Source organism: Salvia hispanica, chromosome 4 (assembly GCF_023119035.1).
Source record: "Salvia hispanica cultivar TCC Black 2014 chromosome 4, UniMelb_Shisp_WGS_1.0, whole genome shotgun sequence".
NCBI classification, from domain to species: Eukaryota; Viridiplantae; Streptophyta; class Magnoliopsida; order Lamiales; family Lamiaceae; genus Salvia; species Salvia hispanica.
This window is the reverse complement of record NC_062968.1, coordinates 8337423-8347099: the sequence shown is the minus strand read 5'-3', so window position 1 is coordinate 8347099 and position 9677 is coordinate 8337423.

The following is a 9677-nucleotide window of genomic DNA, read 5'->3' as shown; positions in this document are numbered from 1 at the left end:
TCTTTCAAAACGTGATTTCAGTATGAGAATGTGAATTTTTGCTCAAGTATGTTGTCATGCCATGTTTTGTTTTATGATTACCTATCTGCTTGGCTATGCCAATTTAAGTTCAATCGAATTCGGGACCCAGTAGAGCTGCAAACCCTACTCGGACTAGTGTACACATAAGGGGACCGTGAGCTAACAAAGGAGTTGGCCGATCCAGTGACCGTCGTGGAATGTGGCCACATTCCCGGTTCACATCAGTTTCAGATATGGTATATCTATGTTACGAGATTGCGCAATCAAAATCTTTATGAAAGAAAAGGATTTAGTGACTCGGGCCTTTTAAATAAAAACCCCGTGATCACTCAGCTGTGGCTTGACAATTAAAAATAGAACTGCTTTTGGCAATGTGCTCACTGAGTATATCAAATACTCAGCCCTGCATGTTATTTTCAAATGTGCAGGTTGAACGTGGACGAGCAGGCGAAGGTGTTGGGAACGATCCTTAAATAAGTAGATAGGTAGCCCAAGGTAGTATGTCTCCATACATACTACTTTGTCTTGGACTTTTCCGCTGCATTAGGACTTGTACTAGGAATTTATGAACCTAGACCGCACTCTGATTTTATTTTGGCCTTGATTCACATTCGCCTATGAGACTAATGTCCTATATTCAACTTATCAATCATGTTTACCCCGTTTCATTATTTCTAAAGTGTTATTTAGTCACGTATAGATGCAGTCACTACCACTAGGGAGAATGTGGTCGTGACAGAAGTAAGTTATATTTTATTATGTAGAAGTTTATTTTGATTTGCATTAACATTCTAACATTTCACATTTCTATAGAAAACATTCTATTGGCCTTCTGATTGGGAGAATGAGGTAAAGAATGTATGGTCTACGAAAGCCGGTGAAAGATATTCTGGATATGTTAATGACTTGAAGACAATGTACTTCAGTGGTCAACCTAAGCCGATTTATGTACCTAATGAGTTGTGGACTGGATTGATTTCTTACTGGAAGATTCCTACTGTTATTAAGAAATCAGATGCTGCAAGGAAAGCCCGAATGTCCGAACCTGATGGACCTGGGACTGGAATAAGCAAGCAGCGTGGAGGGTCTGTGTCTGTCGAAGAGAAGGCTTTGAAGATGGTAAGTGTTATATACATATAAATATATACGTATATACCTTAAATTAACTCATGTTTTTTTAATAATAGGCAGCCGAGAGAGGTGTCTCAATGAGGGATTAGGGGCTGTATGTATGACTCGTTCCACGCACTACACACTTACGAGGACGGGAGTTACACATATAAAAGAGCTGCTGATATAGATGTAAGTTATGAATAGAATTGATGGTTGCATAAGTAGTGGATAATTAATTATTTAGTTACATTTATATTGATTTAAAATTCATTGGTTGGCTTATTTTGAAAGAGAAACATGGTAGGTCATAGTTGAGATATGTGGCATATTGACGCTATTGTTGTGAGAAATCAAGAATTAAAGTCAATTTACCATTGGACTTAGGAAAACAGTGAAAAAAATTGATTTATTGACAAAGTCACAATGTGTGAGGGAGTGAGAGAGGGATGAGGTCTTGAATCTGCCTTCAAACTTTTGAAACTGTTAGCAGAACTATGATGCATAGATAGAAAAAAAATTTCAATAATGTGTCAGTAAGATTGCTATTGGCATCCCAAAGTTAACAAATTTTGACATTTGAAATTGCCAAGTCAAATGCAAAAGCTAGTACACAACTTGAGTGCTCCATCTGAATAGTAATTTTCTTATGATAATATTTTGTTAACAGTTGGTAAGCTTCAGGGTTGATCCAATCCACTGTCAGAGACATATATAAGGTGGATAGAAATCACAATTATAGAGGACCAGATGTTTGTATATTTGGAAAACTTTCTCAATCATCCACTGTGTGTTTAAATACATGGCAGCATGTGTTTCTACCTGCTAGCATATGTTCACCATTTCCCTTTGGACTTACTACTTTTTTTACTTCTGACTTGTTCCACGCACTACACACTTACGAGGACAGGAGTTACACATATAAAAGTCACAGTGTGTGTGAGAGAGTGAGAGAGGGATGGAGGTCTGAATATCTGTTTGCTTGTGGCGAAGGGCCACTGTTCAGGTCTTGATATCCTTGAATGCTAATTTTACACGTATAAATTTGTTATTATTTAGGCGAAAGTGAAAGTTATTGCTGCAACAAAGGGTGACAATCCAAATTTGAGCAAGATTTTCATAGATGATGTTCTTGGAGGCAAGCTCGACAAGAAAAAGAGGATGATAGGGGCAGGGAACTTTGCAAAACGCCTCATGTGTAACAACTCGACACAAAACCCCTCAGTTGGCTTGGATCCTTCCATTGTGGACCGAATACGAGATGGATTGCAACAGGAAATGATGGCTAAAATGGAGCTAGAATTGCTTAAGGAAAGACGCGAGCGAAAACTGGAGATGGAAGAGATGATGAAGCGGTTTATGTCCAAGCTACCCCAACAATCAAGTCACACTCCTGTTGTTGATGACGACGATGATGATGATGCTACTAGCTAGATTTGATGATGATGATACTGCTGCTGCTGCACTTAGTTATTAGAATTGATGTCTCACAAACTAACTTCTAAACTTGATACTCTATGCTTCTTTTTGATTCGTACAATATTGGTTATGTTTTGGTGAAGAATTCTGAAGTTTATCTATTGTGATTCTTATTTTGTTGGTCATTATTTATTTGTTATAGATTTAATTATATAGCTAGAAGCATGATATTGTGTACAGGCATGATGAAAAGTGAAATGGGGCTGTATAAAATTTCTGCATTATTACCAACGGTCAATTGCCGTTGGTAATTCTCTAAACCATAATCTCCAGTTACCAACGGACAACTGCCGTTGGAAATCCCCTAAACCATAACCCTAGATTTACCAAGGGATTTGCCGTTGGAAAAATTTCCAACGGCAAATATCCCTTGGTAAAAAAATTTGCGACGTGCCTTTTTCTCACGTCTGGTGTCCCTTGGTAATCCCTTAGTATCACAGTTTTCCAACGGATAATTGGATTTTACCCACGAATTTTGCCATTGGTAATTAGCGTGTTTTTTGTAGTGGATATTTTGTATGGTTTTTGCATAATTATCACATAAGCAGATAAAGCAGATAATCCACTTAAAATAGATAAACACCAAATAAACAGATAAATCCATCTAATGCATGGCATTTAAAACACAGGATAATTATCGACAATTATTTAATCTAGTCAAAGGAGAATCAATTAAATAATTAAGTTTTATATTGGATCATAATTATCCAATTACTGATAGGATTTATCAAGATAGAGTTAACTATCTAAATCCATTTAGGATTATTCAAGATTTTATTTCGATAAAATCAAATCCTACAATTCAACATAACGTTGATCTGGGATTATCATTATTTAAATCGTACTAGAATATTACTAGATAGAAACAATTCCATCATAATCCATTAGATAAAAATAAAATCCTATCAACCAAGATTTATATCAATCTCAATTCTATTTAGAATAGACATCATGGATATATCAAACATTACTTAGGATTTCTTAGATAAATAAATTTTTCTAAATCCAATTAAATAAGGATTTTTTTTTTATATATCATTAACATCCTAATCTATCTAGGACATAAATCCAAAAGATAAGGATAAATTGGATTAATACTTATTTTAATCCATCTAAGATTTGTCTTAATAGAATTAATTCTATTCAAACCTATAGGATAAAATAAATTAATATAAATGTTTATCCTAAATCATCTAGGATTTATCTTGGAGTAAATCCATACAAATCCATAGAATAATATAATATTATATTATAATTATTCAAATCTATCCAAGATTTATCTAGGAACAAATCCATATAAATCTATAAGATAAGAATAAAATATTATATTATCACTATCCAAATCCATCTAGAATTTATCTATGAATAAATTCATATAAACTCATAAGATAAGAATAAAATAATATTATCATTATCTAAATCCAACTAGGATTTGTCTAGGGATAAATCCATAGGATATAGATAAATATTAGATTGTCATTATCCTAATTTAACTAGGATTTTCGTCTAGGATTTAAATCCCTACAAATCCATAAAATAAGGATAAAATCTATAATTAATCCATGATTTAATACAAAATCAAATCGTATATAATATATAAAATCCACAAAAGATATATTCAAATCTTATTTCCAAATTAATCTTGAATACTTTCCAAAATTAATTGCAAGGGTTAGGAAACCCTAATCAAATTTGGAAAGCGAAGTCACGGAACGAGGCCAAGCGACATAGAACTCGAATCTGGGAAACTGCCCGCGAAGGACTCCCACTCGAATCACAGCCGTTGATGCTCGTCCTCCGTAGGCATCGCGCTACTGTGCGCTCACCGCCGTCGAGCACAGCTGCTGCTGCCCGGAACTCCACGCACAGCGGCTGCTGCTGGACATCTCCGACGCTGCTGCGTCGATATCGCAGCTCCGGCGCTGCACTGCGAGATGCCGTCGCTGCTGTCGCAGCGTCGTCGCACCGTCGCTGCCCGTTTGCTGCTGCTGCTGCTGCGTCATCGTCGCTGCTGCGACGTCGACTTCGCAGCCGCCTCGCTGCTGCTAGCATCCGTCGAGACAGCCCCAGCCCAAGGGCTTGAGCATCCTTCTCTCCGGTCACCACCGCTTCTGCAACGTGCTCCGCTGCATCGACGCACCCGCTCCGATACAGCGTTGTGATATTTTATTCGAATTGCCGTCGAGTAGAATTAATTCCCGTAAAGCAAAACAAGACGATCAAGTTATGCAAACGTCACACAATTCAAACCAAAAAACATTATAATATGTAATGATTGAAAGCATAAAAACATGTAATCAATACAATTAATGAGGAGAAAATCACACAAAGGAACTCCTCTCGACATCAAGGCTTGCGCGTTCGGTTACGCGCAGCCCCGGCGCGAGCGCCGGCTGCGCGTCTTCACTGAATGTGCCCTTGTTGTCATCCTAACATGCATTCAAGCAATTCACATAACATGAAATTAATCCACATAATCAGAGCCAAAAATTGGCTCTGATACCAATTGTTGGGGCTTGGTGCCCCTTGCACAGCGGAAGACTTGTACAAAACAAATAAATCAGACACGGATCTATTTGACCGATTATGCGATTAATCAATTCACATGTTAAACAGATAATTGCATGCTAGAACGCAAATAATTCATGCTTAGAAAATATAATTCCTAAACATGATTTCTACGGTTTAGGGTTACCGATATTGATTCTCCAAAGAATCAACGATTGCTCGCGCATTCTCCACGTAATGATCTTCAATACTAGACCACGGATCTTCTCTTTAGTTCCCGAACTGTATCTCGATATCAGGGTGGGCTGATCTTATCAAAATACTAGGACTCGAATAAAGAAGACAGAAGAAATCCTTCTCCAATTAGGAGAGATATTCGAACTCCTCTAGGTAGAGGGGGACGAAAATTATGAATAATAATAATGAATGATTTCTGTCTCCTTTATTCTCTTGTTTATATTAAGTTCCTTTTGGGCCCAGACGGGGATCTATGGAAGGTTTTGGATATGGGCTCCCCCAATTAGCTTTTTACTAATTAAATTGAACCCACAATTTAATACAAGCTTATATTAGAATATTACGAGCAGCCACTACAGAAGTAATATTGAACTCTCCCCATCCAAATCCGAAATTACAAGTAATCCGGGTTTCCACTTTGTTTATTATTTATTTCCCGCGCTTAAGATATAAACATCTATTAATTAATTAATGTCTGCTATGGACTTAATTAATTAACATCTTATTAATTCCAAGAGTGGACTTAGCAAGAAACATTTATTTATTATTCATAGAGTAATAAAACTCCAATTGGCCAGTTTTCCGAATAATAAAACCTTGTTCGAGCTCCTCTTGAGGACATTATCAAACGAGACTCACCTCGCGCACGTTTCAACATAATAGCAATCCTAGCACCGCTATATATTAATCACCACTACCCAATATATCAGGATTATTGGGTTGCGAAAAACCCGCACCATTTGATAAGTCAAAGTAGTGCATAATCAATACCGTATGCTCAATGCTAACATATGTAGATTAAGAAATAGTATTTTATCAAGACCTAGTCTTTCAGTAGATAGCATAAAGACACGTCTTGTTGTTAGATCCGTTCAGTGCTATACCACACCAATGTCATCTTATTTCAGTAAGGCTTAGAAATATGCGGACTGACATTGCAACCTTTCACGATAGGTAGCCAAAGCCTATCTAGGTTGTGAAATTCTTCTTTTTCTTTTGCAAAGCATTGCATAGATCTGACCGTGTTACCTTAAAGTGGACGACGCCCACAACCGGTCTACTAAGCAAAAGACTTAGACTTTGTTTACTTCTTATGCATTTAAATGTTTGTAAAACATCTTATAAATGCACAAGCAAACACAATGTAATAATAATAGTGATTCTATTCGTGCGAGACTACTCGAATAATACTGAATCGGGTTAAAAGTGGATTGTAGAGTTTTACGTATACAAGGAAGATTCTATTCGCGCGAAACTTGCTCGAAACATGCTTTTCAGTATACCATAACAGATCTGGAAAGTTAAATAAGATGAAACATCAGGAAACACATAAAACTTAAATCTACTCCTATGATCTAAGCTACGACTACGTAAAAACAAGAACTAAGACATGCTCATGCAAGAAATGAAATAGAAACTGCTAGATCTAATCATACTAAGACAACTCAAACATAAAACAGCAGATCTGAGCGAATCAAAACAGAACAATACACTTCAAAGCTAAGACTCGAAAAATAAAACATGAATTGAAAACAGATCTGAAACATCAAGCGTAAAACAGAACACAAAAGCTGGAAATGAAAACATAACTTTGAAGTTTAACTAAAACAGAACATTAAAAAGTCGATTACATCAAAGAAAGAAAGGAAACAAACACGGAAAGCAGTAAATTGTTTCATCACCCCATCTCGAGGTGGAATACTGTAACACCCCGAGTTTTCGTGCACAAATAGTTGGAATATAAAAAAAAAAATTGGACGAAAAGACGATTGAATTTATTTTTGCACCATTCATCCCACTAACTCTAGTTAACAAGTTTGGAAGTAGTCTAATTTGGTATAGAAACTAAAGAGCTACAAGGATAGATTCTCTTCCTCTTACTCCACCCTCTTCCACCTCGGTTCTTGCTCCACTAAGCTCCAACTTGACAGCCAAGAAAACCTACAATGTTAACAACAAAAGAGGATTGGAAGTTGTCAACAAAAGAGCTAAGACCTAAGCTTTCACAAAAGTAGTAAGATGGGGAGTGCAACATATCAACCAATCTGCAAAAGGACAAGAACCAAGATATCCTCACCTAGTCTAAGAAAAGGACAAGAACCAAGATATCCTCACATCTCTCCACTAGAATTTGAGATAATAGAATCTTCCATGAGAAGCCATCGCCTAAGCCCACAATAGAGTAGGCAGATTCTCTTCTTCCATCATCCAAGGCTGGAGAAACAGCCAAGATACTAGCCTCCAAGATATACTCAAGAATAGGCATGGAAACCTACTTACAAGCTCAAAAAGAGAGCAAGCTGGCAGTCGAAATTAGTAAGGCTTTTTCCCCAAGATTGAAGCACAAAATGCCAATATTTGAGCACTATATAAGCAGCCCCATCTCCCTTCTCCTCCCCTAATTTTTGATACCACAAATTCACTCAAAATAATTCAAGGAGCACGGCAAGGAGTGGAGGAGGAGCAAGGAAGAGTTGAAGCAGGACATCAGATGGTACTCTACTGACTAGTGGGTGTGAAAATGACCGACATGTGGTTGTGTTCGTGGAAATGGGGAACAAAGTATCACAGAGGCATGTGAAAAGTAAACAGTTACTAAATGATGAAACTTAGACAACAGGGCATATCTGGTGGCTGGGTGGCTTTCTGACAGGTCTGGATGGTACAACTGAAAAGTTAAAGACAAAAGCAAAAAGTAACCCAAAAGTAAAAGTGGTCCAAGCAAAAGTAGATTGTGATGTTTTCTTCTTCAACAAGTATTAACAGAAATCATATGAACACAAACTCCATAACTAAACTCCGATTCATAAATTCAAAATCAAGATTCATTAATTAAAATGCTCAACTTAAGATGAACAGCTGAAACTGCAGATTACTTCTACTAACTGACATGCAAGGTGGTAATAACTACGCGGAACAAGGAACTCATGCACGAAAACTTAAACTGAAACTTAACTACAAATTTCGATCAACAACTCCAGATCTAGCCTACTCAAATGAAAACACATGCACACACTTAGAAATTAAAAGCGATAACTAGATCTAACTTTCCTAGGCAGAACGAAGCAAATTCAAACCAAAGAGACATGCGAAAAAGAAACATCATAACTTAAAATGTTTGGATCGTAACGAAATACTTCAAAAGGCAACATGGAGTAATGTTTGCAACAGATCCAACGAAGAAAGCAAGTAAAGATTAAACTAGAAAGCGAGTAACGATTATTTTTGCCACTCCGGGCGGTAAAACTGCTATACTATGACGACGAACTGGCTGGAACGGTGGGATGATGACTTCCCCGGCAGGCTTATGGACGTCAGGTGACCATGGCTGTGGCGAGGAACGAGAAGAACTGGAAAATGCTGAAGGAACTGATCTTCTAGAGAGAATTCTAACTAAGTGTGGTGGTTGGACTTTCGAACTCTGAACTCTTTCTCTCTCTCCAAGTGGCTTCTTTTATAGGGAGGCTTGCCCTTGCTTTTAGGGTAGACTTCCTTTGCGAATTGACTTTTCTGCCCCTTGTTATTGATCATCCAAGCTATCCTTCTTCTCCATCTCGAGCCTTTTCTCTGGCATGCATCCTGGTCAGTATTGCACCCTTCTTGTGCTCTTTTCACCTGTGGCGTCCGAACCGTCTCCTATTGACTTGGATCCCTTAATCCTTCACACTTAAGTAACTGTTTTGCAGATAATACATGCATTTCACGACATATTAACCCGTAACCAAGGCTTAGAATACGACTTATCAAACTGCTCACACTTACAACGTGTTTGTCCTCAAGCATGAAGACAAACAAAAAAAAATAAGTCGAATTCGAGTCTGGTTACTTCCCCTGACCGACTCTACCTAAACTAGACTCAAGACTCTAGACTCTGACGCAAGGAAAAACAAACAATGACATAAACACATAAACACATATAAAACAAATTAAACACATAGAACAAGCTATATTTTCAACCATCCCCCCCTTGGGATTAGGTGCAATCCGGCCTTAGACAGCCTTGAACTTCCGCCGCCCCCCTTTTCCTCCCCAGTCAGTATATCCGCTTGTCAGGATAACTCAACCCTAGGCCAAACACTGGATTCACTCAGTCACTCATTCCTCACAGGGGATGTTAGGACTGTTTTCTCTCAATGCTAAACACAGATGCTTCGGACTCAGATCTCACGCGCAGCTCCGGAAGGTCTTTAAGGCTTGTAACGGGGCTATTGGTTTGTAGTGTTTGGGGTGGATGTTCCTAAGGTTCTAAGGTTCAAAAACTAACTACTTTATTTGATGTGGGGGAACTGTGTGCATTTAGGCTTCTGGGTAGTGCTTCTCTT